Source organism: Dermochelys coriacea, chromosome 10 (assembly GCF_009764565.3).
Source record: "Dermochelys coriacea isolate rDerCor1 chromosome 10, rDerCor1.pri.v4, whole genome shotgun sequence".
NCBI classification, from domain to species: domain Eukaryota; kingdom Metazoa; phylum Chordata; order Testudines; family Dermochelyidae; genus Dermochelys; species Dermochelys coriacea.
Window position 1 is genome coordinate 63,151,790 of NC_050077.1, and position 20,394 is coordinate 63,172,183.

General features: G+C 41.5%; 1 long non-coding RNA gene across 1 annotated transcript; it reads right to left on the reverse strand.

Annotated features, from left to right (window-relative positions):
* Positions 1–14,725: 14,725 nt before the first annotated feature.
* LOC122456082 lies at positions 14,726–19,736 on the reverse strand. The gene is made up of 3 exons (XR_006274732.1): positions 16,960–19,736; positions 16,161–16,206; positions 14,726–15,516 (listed from the first exon to the last, which is right to left on the reverse strand). It is a non-coding gene; the product is annotated as an uncharacterized LOC122456082 (long non-coding RNA).
* Between the last annotated feature and the right edge of the window lie 658 nt (positions 19,737–20,394).

The following is a 20,394-nucleotide window of genomic DNA, read 5'->3' on the forward strand; positions in this document are numbered from 1 at the left end:
TGGAGCCCCGACCTGGGGTATTCTATCTGCTACCCAAGATCCATAAACCTGGAAATCCTGGACGCCCCATCATCTCAGGCATTGGCACCCTGACAGCAGGATTGTCTGGCTATGTAGACTCCCTGCTCAGGCCCTTCGTTACCAGCACTCCCAGCTATCTTCGAGACACCACCGATTTCCTGAGGAAACTACAGTCCATTGGTGATCTTCCTAAAAACACCATCCTAGCCACTATGGATGTAGAAGCCCTCTACACCAACATTCCACACAAAGATGGACTACGAGCCGTCAGGAACAGTATCCCCGATACTGTCACGGCTAACCTGGTGGCTGAACTTTGTGACTTTGTCCTGACCCATAACTATTTCACATTTGGTGACAATGTATACCTTCAAATCAGCGGCACTGCGATGGGTACCCGCATGGCCCCACACTATGCCAACATTTTTATGGCTGACTTAGAACAACGCTTCCTCAGCTCTCGTCCCCTAATGCCCCTACTCTACTTGCGCTACATTGATGACATCTTCATCATCTGGACCCATGGAAAAGAAGCTCTTGAGGAATTCCACCATGATTTCAACAATTTCCATCCCACCATCAACCTCAGCCTGGACCAGTCCACAAAAGAAATCCACTTCCTGGACACTACGGTGCTAATAAGCGATGGTCACATAAACACCACCCTATATCGGAAACCTACTGACCGCTATTCCTACCTACATGCCTCTAGCTTTCATCCAGATCATACCACTCGATCCATTGTCTACAGCCAAGCGCTACGATATAACCGCATTTGCTCCAACCCCTCAGACAGAGACAAACACCTACAAGATCTCTATCATGCATTCCTACAACTACAATACCCACCTGCTGAAGTGAAGAAACAGATTGACAGAGCCAGAAGAGTACCCAGAAGTCACCTACTACAGGACAGGCCCAACAAAGAAAACAACAGAACGCCACTAGCCATCACCTTCAGCCCCCAACTAAAACCTCTCCAAGGCATCATCAAGGATCTACAACCTATCCTGAAGGACGAGCCATCACTCTCACAGATCTTGGGAGACAGACCAGTCCTTGCTTACAGACAGCCCCCCAATCTGAAGCAAATACTCACCAGCAACCACACACCACACAACAGAACCACTAACCCAGGAACCTATCCTTGCAACAAAGCCCGTTGCCAACTCTGTCCACATATCTATTCAGGGGATACCATCATAGGGCCTAATCACATCAGCCACACTATCAGAGGCTCGTTCACCTGCACATCTACCAATGTGATATATGCCATCATGTGCCAGCAATGCCCCTCTGCCATGTACATTGGCCAAACTGGACAGTCTCTACGTAAAAGAATGAATGGACATAAATCAGACGTCAAGAATTATAACATTCAAAAACCAGTTGGAGAACACTTCAATCTCTCTGGTCACTCGATCACAGATCTTAGAGTGGCTATACTTCAACAAAAAAGCTTCAAAAACAGACTCCAACGAGAGACTGCTGAATTGGAATTAATTTGCAAACTGGATACAATTAACTTAGGCTTGAATAGAGACTGGGAATGGATGAGTCATTACACAAAGTAAAACTATTTCCCCATGGTATTTCTCCCTCCCACCCCACCCCCCACTGTTCCTCTGATATTCTTGTTAACTGCTGGAATTAGCCTACCTTGCTTGTCACCATGAAAGGTTTTCCTCCTTTCCCCCCCCTGCTGCTGGTGATGGCTTATCTTAAGTGATCACTCTCCTTACAGTGTGTATGATAAACCCATTGTTTCATGTTCTCTGTGTGTGTGTATATAAATCTCTCTTCTGTTTTTTCCATCAAATGCATCCGATGAAGTGAGCTGTAGCTCACGAAAGCTTATGCTCTAATAAATTTGTTAGTCTCTAAGGTGCCACCGGTACTCCTTTTCTTTTAGAGAAAAAACAGAATTCATAAATGTAATTTAAAGTGAAATAGTAAAAACTGTGTAATATCTAAAATCATTAACAGAAAATGTTTAGCTTGATTACAAAATCAATGCATTTTAGAAGTAAATGCACTCTTCTCTGTGAGACCTGAGAGATATGGGGTTTGTGTTTCTACACCAAAAATGTAATGTCATTAAACTCCTAAAGCAGAACAGCTCACTCTTCTCCCACAATAGTATTCAACCTTTATATAAAGTTATTGGGACAGCCAGCATGACAACAGGTGCTGAAATGCCAGCTGGGTGCAGACCACATCCAGCTCAACATCTCCTTTATGTCAAAGATATGGGACACCATCTCCCAGCTTTCTCACTGGAGGAAGAGCAGCTGGCTAAAGCAGAACCCAGGCAAGACCAGTAAAAGATTGAAAAACTTAGAAGAACTTACCTCCCTTTAATACTCTGGTATATATCAGCTCCCAATTACTTAGGGTGGGATCCACCAAGGTACTTAGGTGCCTATGTCCCATTTTCAGGCAACACTGCAATCCACAACATTGCTGCTTGGCTGCCACCTAACCCATTAGGTGTCTAAACTCACTAAGCACCTACATTTTTTCCGTACATTTTTTCTGCACACGGCAGCCTCCCTCTAGATTACCAGGCACGTATCCCCTGCCTGAGTATGCACACTATTGCCTCATGATAGGCATCCAAATGCCTCTCTCCCATGTAAGTCCCAGAGTGATTCACAAACTGGGACAGATAGGCCTTGAGCTACCCAAGTTACATGTTGGGGAGGGGTCCTGATCCAGTAGGCAGCCTCTGAGCACACATATGTGATCGGGCCCTCAGGCTAGTTCACACAAAATGGGAAGGAGGTGGCCTTCCCTCATGGTCTTTAGCTTAGTGGATAGGGTACTCACCCAGCACGTGGGAGACCCCTGGTTCAAGTCCTCCTGTGGGGGGAGAAGGGATCTGAACAAGGGATCAGCCACCTCTCGAAGAGGAGGATTTACTAGAGTGATGGAAAAAACCCTTCCATTGCTGTAGTAAATGTCTACAGTACAGTGGCATAGCTGCAGCTGTGATGCTGTAGCAGTTATAATGTTGACATACCGAGGCCTGGTCTAGACTAGAAAATTAGGTCGGCTTAACTACACTGCTCAGGGGTGTGGATTTTTCACACTTCTGAGCAATGTAGTTAAGCAGACTTCATTGTCCACCATAGACCAGCAATTGTTTTAGGCAAAGGGTAGTAAACGTATAGAATAATTTATCAAGGAAAGCTACTTAACAAAACAAAAAACAAACAAAAAAAAGATGGAGATAAACACCAGTGAGTGAGTTTTAAAAGGTGACTAGTATCAAAATTATCACGATGAGTGCCCTAAATGGTATGGGTCCCTCTGCACTCCTTTTGAAGTTCATAGGAGTAAGTGCTCAGTCCTTTGGGGCAGTGGGATGGAACCAGACTTTTTAGGATGCCTCAGTGAAGAAATCTACACTGAAAAATGGTGGTTGGGTTTATTTATGGAGAAGGACACGAAGAGGATTAAGAGTCTTGTGAAAAAGCAGGAAGGTGGGATTAAGTGAAAAAACAAACAAACAAACAAAAAAACCAAGGGATGGGACGTTGGCCTAATAGGTTTTTCTGTACCTAAAACATTTTATGTTCTCTCCCACTGATGCACGTTTTGGGTTGCCATGTTACACTGCACTAGGTGAAGCTTCCTCTCTCTGCTTTCAAAAAAACTTTAAAGTGACGTAGTTAAGAGAACATGACACTTTGCTTGCTGAGGTAATACTGGAGTAGTTGTTTAAGATATCCTTCTCGAGTTATAGTTGTGATGGCGCTTCAACTACAGTTGCAAAGTCAGTATAATACTGTTTTAGACATTATTTATGTTGGCACACCCTAGGCAAATATTTGAATGCAATGGTGCTCAGATGGCAAAGTGCTGTTAGTGATAAATGTAGTTGATTGTAGCTAATTACTGAAATGTTTCAATTTGAGAATAATTGTAGGGTCTGATGTTAAGGTTTATATATTTACAGTATAAATACCTTTATTTTTCTAGAGGAATGAATAACCTTCCTTCTATGGAGCAGATGCAGCATTGCTCAGCACAGCTGCATTTTCATTGTATTACACAGATGAAACATTTGCTGCTCATTTGTAAATAAAGCTCATGTTGCAGTGGTTATCACATACAGAGAAAAGCCTCATTTTTGGCCAAAGGACATTTTCATCAACATTAGAACCCCCTGGAAATAAGTTTATAGTGGTAAAGCTCAATATAAATATCCACGAACAGCAAATATACTTCTTCTGCAGTCTGAGGCTGCAGAATGGTTACATAATTTTAACTGCTATTTGTTATCTAAAGAGTTAAACAATTGGAGATGGCGGGGGAAGGGGCGGGAGGAATGGAATTAATCAAAAAGCCACTGCAGTCACTGTTTATGTAAATCAGCATATACCCCGGAATAAATCTTGCTTTTTGCCTCAGATTGAGATCTGCTACTGCCAGAACAAATCAGGGGAGCAGAAAGTCCATGCTAATTTGCTATATTGTAATGGTCTCAAACATAGTATTACTTAGGAGATTTGTAAGATTGCAGAAGCCTCCTTTACTAGGACTCTGGTTCAAATCCAGCCCTGGCCAGCTATGGCTTAAAGTCATTACTGTCTATGTAAAGGCTGTTTGAGGGGCTGTGTGTCATGGGTTGGTAATTTTGTTATTTATCACAGCAACCACCACCAACATCATCATCAGATTAGAAGCTCTTTGAGGCAGAGGCATATCTGTACAGCACCTAACACAATAGGGCCCTGGACCATAACTGGGGCCCTTAGGCGCTACCTCATTACTGTTTATATTTGTATCCTGGTTGGCCAGGTCGTTTTCCCGTGTTTCACGTTGTCACCAATTAATGGATATAAGGAAGGTAGAAGTACATCTTCCTGGAGCCTCCTCCATTTGTTTTAGCCAGACCATACTCAGCTCTTTGTGCTGCATGGCTTTTAAAATCCTCAGAAGCTAAAAGGCAGAAGTTTCAAAACAGCTCTACTTTTAGCAACTGAGCAGCAGTGACACAATCTAGTCTCCTTATGATGTTTCTCAGTATATACTATGCAACCTATTTCTCAAGACTTTCACTTCATATAGGAAAGCATCTTCCTTCCTCCCCCCATTAAATCTCACAAAAATTCATTAATATTTTCTAGGTTATTTCATGATTTTTCAACAATATCATTAAGTATTTCCAAACTACTTCTTCCCCTCCTTGACATGGTCCCTTGCAATTGGTCTATATGCCACAATCAGTAGTCACTATGGGCTGGGCATTTGATGGCCTATGAGAAATGAGTTTGAGGTCTCAATCCATTTTATAGTTGGCACTTATCTATTTTGCCCAAGAAAAAGGAATACTCATGCCACTTGCCACATATAAAGAAAAGGAGGACTTGTGGCACCTTAGAGACTAACACATTTATTTGAGCATAAGCTTTCGTGAGCTACAGCTCACTTCATCAGATGCATTCCTTCATGAAGTTGATAGATTTCCACTCTATATGGCTAAATTCAGTGCCTTGCATAATGACAGGTGTCAGAGTAGCAGCTGTGTTAATCTGTATTCGCAAAAAGAAAAGGAGTACTTGTGGCACCTTTGAGACTAACAAATTTATCTGAGCATAAGCTTTCGTGAGCTACAGCTCCCTTCCCTGCCTATTCTGCAGCTTCTACTGGGCACTATGCGGGCTTCACAAAGGGACTTCAATGTTGCAATGCGGAGCATCACACTGTCTAATTTTTAGGTGCCTAGAAAATCCAGAAACCACAAAGCCAAGGTAGCCTAGATTCCTATGCAATGAATGGGACAGACAGGCACCTCAGAATATGATCCACAAAACACCGCAGTGTAGGTGGGGAGCCACCTAAACTAGACAATGGGAGATGACGACAATATGGGTGTGTCCTAAATCCCTCCCCTTTCTCACACATAGGCATCTAAATCCAGGCTGTAGGGAGGCACCTACATCAGATTTGCTATGCTTGAACAGATACCTGCGGCCTGGAGTCAAACGCCTTAGGCACCTCTTGCAGGAATGAGATATCATTCCCTACACAAAATGATAGAGGAGTTGCTGCTGCCTGTGGTACCCACCTTATAACATTTAGCCTAGTGGCTTGAACCCTCACCTGGCATGTGGGAGACCCGATTCAATTGCCTCTTCCCTGCCAAAGGAGGTTAAATGATTTGAACAGGGTCTCTGCACCTCTCAGAAGAGTTCTCTACCCTCTGAACCATGGGATATTCCCATGTGGGGCTCCCTCAGTCTCTCCAGTTGAAGCTGTTCACTCTGGATAAACAACAAAAGAGTAATTAGATTGGGGGACTGGATCCAGGGTCTGCCACCTCTGGGAACAGTAAGCAGTGGGCTACAGAGTCATTCCCTAGCTCTCTTTAGCCCAATGTCAATGAGCACCTACTGGATCAGGCCCCACAGATGACTTAGGAGGCTGAATGTCTGTTTTCCCCCACTCTGTGGCTTGCTCCCTGTCTTAGGCAGGTATTAATTGCCCACAGGCCTAGAGAGAGGCAGCAGTGCACATGCCCAGAGGCAGAAACTTAGGCTCCTAGGGAATTTTTATCCTGAAAAACTTAGGCACTGAGTGAGTTTAGATGCCTGCAGAGTCTGGTGGGAGTTTTGTGGATTGCTGTAGAACCAAAAGAGGTACTCAGACACCTAAGTACTTTCATGGAGCCGACCCCTGTGATTTCCTGGAAAAGGGGTCTTTAAGGCATTCTGACCAGTATTCTTCAATGTGCAACACACAAGTTTCTAGCTACTGATGTATAGTTTATTTCCTGTTTGCAATACATACTGCGTGAAGCTGCCAGCCCCCAAAGCAACAAAACTCTAAAGTTCTGAATGCTCATGGGTTCTAATTAACTGTGATACAGAAGTTAGGTTCTGAGGCCATCTTGTTATATCATGAGAGCCATTCTTCGTCCTTCACCCATATTATATAGATATATAGATAATAAATGCAATTAAATAGGATGGGTGAAGGAGGAAGAATGGCTCTCATGATATATTTCAGAGTAACAGCCATGTTAGTCTGTATCCACAAAAAGAAAAGGAGGACTTGTGGCACCTTAGAGACTAACACATTTATTTGAGCATAAGCTTTCATGAGCTACAGCTCACTTCATCGGATGCATTCAGTGGAAAATACAGTGGGGAGATTTATATACACAGAGAACATGAAACAATGGGTGTTACCATACACACTGTAACGAGAGTGATCAGGTAAGGTGAGCTATTACCAGCAAGAGAGCGGGGGGGGGAGGGGAAGTAAACATGGGGAAATAGTTTTACTTTGTGTAATGACCCATCCGCTCCCAGTCTTTATTCAAGCCTAAGTTAATTGTATCCAGTCTGCAAATTAATTCCAATTCAGCAGTCTCTCGTTAGAGTTTGTTTTTGAAGTTTTTTTGTTGAAGAATTGCCACTTTTAGGTCTGTAATCGAGTGACCAAAGAGATCCAAGTGTTCTCCGACTGGTTTTTGAATGTTATAATTCTTGACGTCTGATTTGTGTCCATTTATTCTTTTATGTAGAGGCTGTCCAGTTTGACCAATGTACATGGCAGAGGGGCATTGCTGGCACATGATAGCATATATCACATTGGTAGATGCACAGGTGAACGAGCCTCTGATAGGTTTCAGAGTAGCAGCCGTGTTAGTCTGTATTCGCAAAAAGAAAAGGAGTACCGATGGCACCTTAGAGACTAACAAATTTATTAGAGCATAAGCTTTCGTGAGCTACAGCTCACTTCATCGAGCCTCTGATAGTGTGGCTGATGTGATGTGACCTAAAAGTGGCAATTCTTCAACAAAAAAAATTCAAAAACAGACTCCAAAGAGAGACTGCTGAATTGGCATTAATTTGCAAACTGGATACAATTAACTTAGGCTTGAATAAAGACTGGGAGTGGATGGGTCATTACACAAAGTAAAACTATTTCCCCATGTTTATCCCCCCCCCCCCGACGTTCTTGTCAACTGCTGGAAATGGCTCACCTTGATTATCACTGCAAAAGATTTGCCTCCCCTCCCCCCACTCTCCTGCTGGTAATAGTTCACCTTACCTGATCACTCTCCTTACAGTGTGTATGGTAATACCCATTGTTTCATATTCTCTGCATATATAAATCTCCCCACTGTATTTTCCACTGAATGCATCCGATGAAGTGAGCTGTAGCTCATGAAAGCTTATGCTCAAATAAATTTGTTAGTCTCTAAGGTGCCACAAGTCCTCCTTTTCTTCTCATGATATAACATCACATCATCATCACATCATACTCTGCCTCCTGCTACGTGAGGGACACTAGTTGTAGGCCATGGTATGATATTTTATTTTAACAAAGGATTCTACATTTGGTCTCTTTTATTACTGTACCTTGGAGTCCCTCCACTTCTTTCAGAAGTTTACCAATTCCTTCCAATCATTTATAAATGATCTATTCTTATAACAGCGGGAGCAGCTCAGGACAAACATTTCCTGCTTGTGGAGTGAGTATGTTATATAGGGCATAACTTTTAGAGTCTTTGTACTGAGTAATTATGTGGGTTTAAAGGTGGTCTAAATGAATACAATTCAACAGTACTTTACCAACAAAATGTTTAAAATTAAACACAGAAGATTGTTTGAACTTGTTATTTTATAACTGTAGGATTTACCATATCCTGTGCCAAGACCAATGCGATGACCACTGTTGGAAGCTGGGTAATTCCTGAAGCTTCTCAGAAAAGGCAATACAGATAAATAAGAGACATAATACATCTTCCACTCCCATGATTTTAATGAGACAGAATTAGGCTCATGTTGTGCACTGTGTGTGTGTAGGAAGGGGGGGGTTTGAAGGCAAGAGAAAGCTAGGGGCTTCTTGCTTAACCCCTGTGGAGTTTAGTATAAGCCCTTAATTTGCATAGATATTAAAAATAGGTGATTAATGACCATGTATATTTAAAAGCCAGGCAAAGTTTTTGCCAAGCAAAGGAAGTACATTCAAATAATATATTTGTTGCCACTTAAAACTACAATGAAAGCCCTCTTAAGTGCCTACTCATAGAATCACAGACATATTCAAGGAATTTACAAATAAATTGCTTAACGGACATTCTGTTCTAATAAAGGTACAACAGAATTGTTCTGCTTGGACTGAATTCCTCTCTGGTTTAACTCCATCATCAAATGTAATTATTCTCTATCATACTGGGGATAGGATGTGTTTTGGATGACTTCTCAGGACAGAAAGTTGTCTAATAAGGGTAGTTATTAATACAAAGTTCCACTGTCTGTTCAAAGCAGGAGGTTCTTATCTAAGATCTTGATCTAAGAGTCCATACTTCATTTGCTAAGGGCAGGGATTTTAAGTTCAATGTTGTTAAAAGTTTTCAGCTACAAGTAAGAGATTCATGTTTTTGAACAACTCTGTAGTATGATTATTCCACTACACTGAAAGGTTTGCTAGTTTTAAACTCCAACAAATCCTTAAAAGCTTGCAATGACAACTGGTTTTCTAGGTTTTGAAGAGAACGTTTAATATATTATTTTGTTTTTTTAGGAAAACAACGTTTTTCAAAGCAGTCTCGCTGACATTTTTGTTTTTTGTGAAACACTTTAGTGCCTTTTTGATTTTTAAAAGAATATTTTTTCTTGATAAAGTTATTGAAAATCCAGATTTTAGTAAACAAAAAAATTCAATAACCATTTTGATAAAAAGAGATAAAGCATGATATTGCTCAAGAAAAACAAACAAACCAGGTCTATTCCAAACACTCACATAATAAAAACAACTTTAAGACTATCCACAAAGGTAGCTTTTCAATTTTTGGAACAAGTCTACCTAGAAATCTTTAATTCCAGGCTTGCTGCCATTTGCCAGCTGGCCTCATGGTCACTGTAGATTTAATATACTGTCCTCAACCTACTTGTAGATTGGTTGTTGATGGAATGACAGCTACACTGTGTACTGAGTACAATACATGGGCCTGCAATTGAATGCCTAGTTTGTGTGCAGTTACTTTGAAAGCATGCACAAAATCAGTTGATTGTGCATGCAAATTAATGTAATTAGCCATATGCATGCAAAATCATGGAAGTTAGATGTGTAATTCCGTTCATTAAAAAACAACAAACAACAACAAAAGTGTTTCTTTCCAAGCCAATAGCGAAAGAATACTTAATTTGCTGAGAATACCAGTGTGGCAGGAGAGTGTGTTTTTCCACTCATACAAATTCTCTCATCATGGAAAAGTTAATCATCAGTAAAAAGGGAGAACAAGAGAGGACCTAAGGTGCTCAAGAGTTTACCAGTGGGATTAGGAACCTTTCACCTCTAGATAGCTGGTTTAAATCTAGCCCAGGTCAGTAGAAACCAAAAGTGGTTAACAATTAATATATGGTGGACCTCATCCAGTTATCAGTACATACCATTTTTTTTGTTCATTTTTACAACTGCACCAGTACAGTTGGTTCTAAGTAGCTCAGATGCCAAGTACAGAATGGGTATAGAGACTGAATTAAGTCTCACCCCCTCTATCATCCAGCTATACCACAGTGCTGAAGAGCCTTCTGTTACCACTGCCTGTTCTCTACCTGCTCGAAGGATAAAATAAGGAGTTTAATTGTCCAATGAATTGACACTGTTAGCAATTACTGCCCCTGGAATTCAAGAGAAGAGAACAATCCAACAGAAGATGCAATCCAGTAAATCATTCTTTCCTAACCCTACCAAGATTGTATGAGATAGTACCCATTTTTTTCCCCAGAGACCAGTTAAGCTGGCACTTCCACAGCTGCAATGACTGTTTAAATTCTTTCTAGCAGTACAGAGAGGAGATGAGATGATGATGGTTGGAGATAACAGGTCTGTTTAAATAATTAAGGCAATTCATTTGCTTGTGGTAAAACAATTCAAGGACTGAGAATGTACAATCAGATCAAAGTCCTACACTGTACTTTGGGTTTATAATCCTGGGTCCAATAGTATTTGTTGGTAAACAATGAAAATGTAATCATTATAAACCAATTGTAAATCAGTGGCAGGGTTTAAATTTTGTGACACAACAAGGAAGGTTTAAACTAGGAACCTAGGAATCACTGCTGTGATTATAAAAGACAGAAAGAGGGACATGGAATTTTTTAAAAGTCTTACAGACACAAGCAAGAGAACATCAACCTGTTGATTGCTCTAATGTTTCACATAGCAGGAGAGCACAGGAATAAGTGAACTAGTATATTTGCCTATCTCTTTTCTATAGAACTATTAAGAGACTGAATTTGCAATAATCAGCATATTTCCCACCATATGTCAAACAAAATGGATTAAAACCCATAATTAAGGAATATACATCTCAATCTCCCTCTCTCACTCCCCCACTACCACCACACACACCCAACATTAAAAGAATGTCAAGGTTGCAAAGCCAAGCACTCAGAAATTAGGAAATGCCAGAATTAATTTGCCTGTGCACCTTAATTTGGTCCTTTTGTGAATATGCATTATGATACAGTCTTTAATCACATTGTTCCCCCACACAGGACCCTTGCCTCATTCCGTGCACCAGATGGACAGCGCTCACTTAATGAGCAGCTATTCAATATTTTGTTTTCTCCTTGTTGTTCAATGTGTGGTCCTGTTCCTTGTTTACTGCATGCTATTTAAACCCAGTTATTAATTTCCAGATGAGTTTTTCTGTGGTGTTCATCACGAACTGATAGCAGTAGTAAGTTGTTATCCTCTCTCGACCAGCTCTAAAGACACAGGGTTTCACAGATATATGCTGACAGCAGAGGAGTATTGAGACTCAGGGATCTTGGATTCCATTCCAGGCTCTAGAGGGGAGTTTGCTCTACTGGGCACAGACTCTTCTGCCCATTTCCTTTCAAGCATGGCCCCTTTCTGCCCTGACCCAGTCCTGTCTCTTTCCCAACCCTGGCACCTCATCCCACTCCTGTTCTCCTCACTTAAACGATTGCAATCTTCACTCCTCAGACTTCTTATCCCAGCCCCAGCCTCTTTGTCCTGCAAGTCCTAATGTCAATTCTCTGGACTCCCCGTCCCAGTCTTCTTGCCCAGCCAGTCCTGTTCCCCCACATTGCATGGCTCATCATCCAAGCCATCTCTCCCCCATCCTGGCTTCCAGTCACCCCAGCCTCTGTTTCACCCCCACAAGGATGTGGAGGGAGGGAGGGCAGGGTGCACATTCTGACGCAGCAGAAGTTAGTCCAGGCATGGGTCTGTATTACCTTTTCTAGGTAGTTCACTTCCTGCCCTCCAAGGGTTCTTAAAAACCATCTAAATCTACTCAAAGATTCAGAAAGTCTTCTCTTTTTGATACACTGCCATAAGAGATTATACTTTTAGACAGGATGACACTGTTCACTTTAACAGTGCAACAATTTAAGAACCCCTGCAGGCCATTCCTGTGCCTTAGTGATCATTCCAGATCACATGCAGCTCATGAATGAGATGCGATAACATTCCTAGTTTCTTTGTGATCCTCAGATGTGGATCCAAGTCCAGACTTGACGATGGCGCTCTCCCTCTGCCACCGCATATTTATTCAAATAGCTCTCTTGCAAGACGAGAGTGGAAAAAGTGGGTCATGCACTTTGCCACAGTGAGCTGGCATCTGTAAATGCCTCTTAAAAGGATCAGTGAGAGGTGGAGGACTTGTGGTCCCATCTAATGTTGTAAAGCTGCCTGTGACAGGGTGCAGGGCTGTTCTTAGTTCAGCCCCTTGTGTACTGGGTCCTAACTCTAGCTTCTCCTTCCCTCTGTACAGGTGATGGGATGTGACACAGAGTGCTGGACAGACAGGAGGAGGATGGCTGGAAGAAGGCAGGCCCATTCTCCAGGCTGCAGTTCTTTGTTAGTGACTTCAGTTATCTTGTTTTGATTTGCACATAAAACAGACGCTCTCCAGCTGTTGTGGTTTGGCCTCTGCTCAGACATCCTACTTGCACGGCGCTTTAATAGGAGTTTTTTACTTTGAAGATTCAGATTACATCGTCACCTCAGCTGTTGGCTGTTACTACTGGCTTGCAGAACTGGCATGAACTGTCAGGGCCCAGGAATACTTCATCATCACGTGCAATGTGTTGTTTTTAAATTGATCATTTTGTTTTACATTGCCAGGTGCTGTTGGCTGAGGTAGGGGTGTATGTGAAACACACCAACCCCACACTGCAATGATTAGAGCTAGTGTCATTTTTTTTTTTTTTTTACTTGCTTCCATTTCCATACTAGACTGGGTGGAAAACTGCCTGGACTGCAAAACCTCAGAGCAGCAGGTCAGGGACAGGTCCTTATTTCCTCCAGCATCCCGGAAGCATCCTTTTATGGAGCTCAGCTATTCATAATGCTGGTCCCCAGAGATTATATTTGACATTTTATGGGTTTATTTGGCTGATGTAAGCGGATCACTTTAACACTGAAGCACAATAAAGTAAGTCACTGATCAACAGAAGGGGAAGGCTCAATGATCTGATCATCTTCCTTGGATTATGCAGGCTTCCTGGAATCAAAGGTTCCAATCCTAGTCAGAGGCCACTCTAGTTATAGGCAAACAAGGTAGCTGCCTAGGTCGTCAGATTTCTGGGCAACTGCCTCCAGTGGCAGATATGGCCCAGCAGCCCTTCCTGACAAAGAGGTGGCTGGGCCAAACTTGAGAGGCACTGCAGCCCCGTCCACCAGGTTGCAACACCACTCGCTCACATTTGGCTTAGCTGCCCCTCCATCATGACAGAAATGCAGCTGGGCCAAATCTGCTGCTCTAGGCCTAGGAGGAAGGGTGCGGCCCACTAAAGTTTTGTCTAGAATAGCAGATTGTTTTGAGTGGCCTCTAGTCCTAGCAGGGTTGATTCAGCCCTTTGTCATTCTGAGGTGGATAGATTGGGTACCACAAAGTTCACCGTGTGATGGTCCTTCGGAAGAAACCTCTACTCACACTACTACCTTATTGCTTAAGTAGGTCCATTCGTTTCATTAGGACTATTCAACAGGAATCATAGCAGTTCAGAATGAGGTCCTGTATACCCTGCAGAGATATTAATGATCCCATGACACAATGCCCTTAGCCAGAATTCCTCCCTCCTCCTTCTCACGTACACTGCTGTGTGAGCTGGGCACCAGTTGGCTGCATTTTAGTTATGCTGCTTGCATAGAGTATGTGAAGTGCTTTGAGATCCATAAAAAAAATTTAAAAAAAAATCACACCAACAAAATGCAAACTACTGTTACTACTGGCTTGCAGAACTGGCATGAACTGTCAGGGCCCAGGAATACTTCATCGTCACGTGCAATGTGCTGTTTTTAAATTGATCATTTTGTTTACATTACCAGTGGTGGCAAAAAGCAGCCGTGATTTCCAGTTTGTTACTACTTCTTCCCAGGTGTAGATATGAAATTTTAGACACCTCCCTTTCCCCTTTGCAGAGCAAACACAGCATTTGCAGGGATAAAGCTCTGCTTATGTACGATTCTGAGGAATGCCAACTTGAAAATCTGGCAGAGGAAAACTTTAAAAGCTAATTTTTATCTTTCCTAGGGATCTAATCTATATTTTGAGTGTTCAGGAACTTCAGAAAGTATTTTCATCCCACATGTTAATTACGGTACAACAATCCTCTTAGCAGTGGAACATTTTGTTAGAGCTTTAAATTGGGTTATGTAAATTATTTGTAGTTCTGGCAATGGGTTTCTCTTCTGCCCAGAAGGACAGTTGTTGCAAGATGGTAACAATCAGTGCAGATAATCAACTGAAGGGATTGTTTGAAATGTTATTTTACCTCAGAGATGCACTACAAGTTTAACAAGATATTATGGCATTTTGAAAAACACCATTGTTTTCAACTGCTCTGGGATACCAAAACTTTCATTTTACTTTTATAAGAAAAAAAAAAACCCTTGAAACAAACAGTGAATTTAAAAGATGGGAACCCTTTCCTGTGACCCAATCCAACTCCCATGAACTTCAGCAAGAACTTGACTCAGAGGAACCATCCTTTGCTATCTCAAGGTTAGACCCTGAGAGCTACTGAGCATCTGTAACTCCCATTGCCTGCCGTGGGAGCTGCAGGTTCTCAACATTTCATTCTGTATACCCAGTTATGTTTGTCTCAGGAAAAGCACTAAAGGGACAGAGATACACAAGACAGTGTCATGAAAACACTAGTGCTGCCTTTAATACTGTAATAAAGAGCTCAGTAACTCTCCAACTACAAACACCGCTTTAGACACAAGAAAAGCAACATTTTCATGTCTAATCAGAAACATGGACCGAACTCCCTTTTAAGAAGCCAAAATTGATTCTTTTTAAAAGTCATAATTCCATGCCGATTTCAGAGGGGAAATCTGCTTAAACAAACCAAACCAAAACTTTGTAGTACAATACGATCCTTAGAATTTAAGAGGCAGGTGTGCAAACAAGACTGCCTCCAAAATATTACTGCTGATATTAAGCTCTGTGTCACAACTGCATTGAAGCCTAACCCAAAGTCACTTGTTCTGTAGTATGCAATACATAAAACACATTTTAAAGAGGCATGCAAATAAGTTATGTTTCAAAAAAATCTTGCAGTTACAGGTTCACACAGCATAGAACTCTGAGCCTTCTCTACGTTTCATATTTTTAAAGTCTTGATGTGACTTTCAAAACTTTCTAGTAAGAACAAATATTTTACATTTGTAGTTCTCTCCATATTTGGGCAATTCATCATATTGAAATAATATCTGTGCTGCTTGGATTTTTCATCCCTACTTTTTTCACAATGGAAAGGCTAACTAGTCATCCTCATATTTTTGTCCATGCATCATTACAGAAAATACAATCTATCTAAAGAGATTACACAGTGCATTCATTCTTCTTGGTGCAATGTGAAAACACACACCAATCCAAACCAAACCCAAAACAAAATAACCCGATACATAGCTGATATAAAAGCATTAAAGTATTCTATATAACCAGGACCCCGGTCAGCATATTCCTGTTTCCTTTTTAATTTTAAAATGAACACACACACACACTTTTTTTCTGTTTTTTAATGTTAGACTAGTAGGGTATTTAGAGCCCAAATTCTAGTTCTTCACACTATTCCCTTTAAACTAATGAACACCTCATTGGAGAGAGCACACACACACACTTAACTTACCATTTTTTAAGCTGTCTTGTCTCTTCAGGGTCATTGTATCTGGTGTCTTGTTTTAAGCAGAGAGAATAGATATAAATGACACTGAAGACAATATCCCTAATGATCTACCAACCAACATAATTAAAACAAACAAATAAATAAATAAATCATTCACAGCAGATGAAAAGGTCGCCCAGAAGATTTCTAGTCAGAAATAGAAGTGATCTGATGAGAAGGGGAAGGTTATGTTGCTGAGATATGAGTACTGTGTACAGCTGTTACTCTAGTAATAATTCATCATATAAATATGTAAATCAGAGGAGGAGGAGGAGGGTGTGAGATTGCTGCTTAAATCACACACAGTCACTCCCTGCCCTTAGGCAGAAAAATTGACCATCCCTACAGAAAGTGTTTCAGAAAATACAGAGTAAAAGTTCTTGCAATTCATAAAAAATGAAGTCATTTAAATATTTCTTCAACACAGAGTGAGCAAATTCATCCCTGGTGTAGATCAATGGAATTACACCAGGGATTAATAGGATATAGGTTTCTTTCAGTGTTAAAAAGTGAGGATAAAGAGAGCCAGACACAGCTGATCAATTTGACCAGGATATTAATGTTGAAAAACGTATGCATTGACTTTGCACTTCCAAGTACATTCCCACAAGACTTATACAAAAAGGTAGTTTAATGAACTCTGGTTGCCCCTGTTAAATCCTGGCACTGCTACTATAACTTGCCAGGAATACTAAATAAATGTCTAAATAATAAATAAACTGAGACATCAGTTCTTGCAATAGATGTATACCTGCTTCCATACCTGGTTCATCATCCTTAGTTTGCTGAAGGTCAGAGTGGTTTGGTGGAGCTTCAGAAGGTCCACAAAATTAGGAGAGGCAGAAAGGAGAAAGTCTGTAGGGGAAAGCGTTGATGGAGTAATGCAGATGGCCAACAGAGAGGAGCTCCATAAATTAGTACAGCATCATCCAAGGATACAAGGATCAGCAGGAGACAGGGAGCCGGGGAAACGGCTAATGCTGAAGTATAGCTGACAAATTTGGGTGGCATCCCAGATGAAGCAAGGAAACCTGGCTATGTTTGGTTGCTTTCATGATTGCATAATTGCATCCAGTGATTCTGTATAAATACCATCTATCACATGTTCATTTTTGACATAACTCCTCTATTTGTTAGGGGAGAGACTGTTACCAACACAACCCTGGCTGACCCACTTGTGCTTGGTTTTACAAACAGTTGTTTGTTACCTTTTATATTTAAACATGAAAAGTAAGACACACACCTCAGAAGTAGCCACAAAATGCAGAATAGTTACTATAGGAAACAATTCCATTGAAAATATTCAGATCAACATACAGCTTGAAAAGCCAATAGTGTATAGTAAGTACAAATCCTAAAAGCTAGGTAATATGCTAATGTTGTGACATCAGCTCCCACTGCATGAAGACAAATTCCATATCCAGGGTATTCTCTCTCAAACACATAGACAACTACCCTCTCCGTCTTGTTCATGAGAATTCCCAACTGATTTTATTTTTGGTGCCTCACATAGTGTGCATAAATTATAGCTGCTGTATCAGTTTGCATTATCAAAGGACAGAACCTCTCCTTTTCCACTGTTATACTGTCCCCCATTTCAATGGATCTTCATAATAAACAGCTGAAACAATCAATTAAAATGTGTGTGTTGAATGCCAGGACTGAGTGCTGCGCACTGTGAAAGCCAGGAGAGGCAGAGAATATTGAACCACATCTCCCATGAGATGGAATGAAAGAAGTCTCCATGAGGATCCCTCACCACCAGTACCACATTAATCATTGTAAGGAGGGTGGGGTTTGTCCCCCCATAACAGAAAAGATCACAGGGCCCACCCCCAAACCTAGGACAACAGCCCTCCATACCCAGCTTCCTGGCCAGAGCTGCAGAAGGTGGGTGCAGTACAGGAGTGATAGATACAGCCCCAGAGTGTATGATCTTTTCTGTCAGACAGTTTTCATTCCCCAAACCCCACCCCAGCCTCATACTACCAGCCCAGCCTCTGGAGCACCCAACCCTCCATCAGCATGGATGGTGGTCTGCATGGACAGGTCTCTGCGGGGTCCAGAAGCAAAGCCGAGGGGGGTAGAAGGAAAAGGTCACAGAAGCAGCAGAGTTTCTTTCCACATACAGAACCAGGGGACAGTGGCTGGTCCAGTTAGATTAGAGAGCAGTGCAAGGGATTTGCTGCTTGTGATACTATTAGGACTAAAGATGATTTAAGATAACAATAATTAGGTGCAAGTTTGATTATAAATCTTCATCGTCTACTATATATTACATGCATGCACACGCACACTGTATTTCAGGGGCAACCCCTGTTTACCATATTGCAGCAAATAGCAATACAGATTTCAAAGTATTCATTTACATAATTACTAGGGTAATCTGCAGAACATTTTCAAATCACCTCACTGATCTCTTCCCGTACCCCACAAAAGTTAGGAAGCAAAAATAGTGTTGGCTTCAGTTCCCTTCTGCCCATTCTGCCTCCCCTCTTTTTAAAAAGATATTAAGACATGAATAAGCATTGGCAAAGAGATGCGAAGGCGAACAAAATTCCATATCAAAAACATGGCATGTAAGGGTTCAATAGCCTCTGCAGTCATTGAATGGGTAGTTAAAAGGTGAATGCCTGACAAGAGATAAAGAACATTTGCAGGTACAGATTGGGTCAGGTGACAGTTATTATAACTCCAGTAAAGTGCCAACGTTGCAAAAGTTTTTAAATAAACATTTGTAAGGGCAAGCATTTTTTCAAACTGGGCTAGGTGGCACGGAGGATTAGTATACTAGCTCGGATAATTTCTGGAGGCTGGGCGCAGATTTTTTTTAGGCTACAAATGCAAAAGAAGTTGCTAATTTTGTCCAAATCTGAAATCTCTTCTCAGAAGAGGCCTAGGATTAGATAATATCCCCTTTAAGGTCCAAGTGGTTTGGATATTGCTTTATAATTCCTTCCTGCATGATGCCTTGCTCTTGCCAATGCGGTTAGTCTGACTGCAGTGAAAAGCAAATTCACTCAAAAGTGATGTAGCAGTCCAGGTATTTGAGAGATGGGACAGAATTCAGGGGAATGTTCTCTAGTGGTGAGACCCAGGAATTGAACACAGGTATTATGGTTCTATTACTGGCTGCATAGGCTTCCTGTATGGCCATTTAACCTGTCTGCACCTTGAGTTCCTCCTCTGTAAAACCAGGCTAGCGCCCACTTGTGTGAAGTGTTGAGGCTCTTAATGGTGATGCCTGCCAATATAAAGAGGGAAAAGTACTACATATTTAATTCCGGCATTCCCCCGTTTGCCAGTGCTAGTAGTGGCTGAATGGCTATGATGCACAGCATTGGGCCAGAAGAAGGAAGCATGCATTCATTTTCAACACCCCAAAGCAATGTTTTTTTGGAATGATTACTGGGCAATTTAGTAACCCAGCATTAACTCCCAGAGCACAATAGCTCGCTGGAATGAACAGCACTGCAGTAGCTGCAACATCCAGCTAACCCTCCAGAGGGATTAAGATTACATTTGAACTCTTTGTAAAGAGCCCCACTTACAGCTGGCCCACAAAAATCCTTGACAAGTTTGAATCCTAAATTAACCAGTGACACTAGGATTTAAACTCATGACAGTCAGATGCTGATTGCTGGGCACCTTGCCCAGCTCCAGATGAGATCTGTACATACAGACTTTTCCCACACAAGCAGGTCCTGTTTGCTTGGCCATTTTAGATGAAACAGATGAAAACAAGCAGTCACTTCAGCTGAAGGTCATACAAGCGGAGTTACTCCACTTTGGGTACAGTTAACCTTTGAACATTATGGGTGACAGGCTGTTTGGCTAGTTAACGAATGCTCTTCTCAGAAGCACAGGGCCTTTTTGCTTAGGTCTCAGTGTGCCCAGTTTAGGTTTTGAGTTACACAACACTGCAACTCTTACTACAGTTTATCAGTCAGAAAAGGCTAGTAGTTATTTATAGCACCAAGTATATAAAGCAATAAAGCCTATGAGTCGTCTAACATATCATTTATCTAGAGGTATAAAAAGGGACAGTCATTAAAACAGAACAGGCTGTTTTATCTCAAATTTCTATTCAAAACCTAATTTATCATCCTCAGAGCCATTGTACTGTTCAGATGACTAAAAGGCTGCTCAAGATATTGGGGTGAAGGCAGGCACAGCAGGAAGGGGAGGGAATGCAACA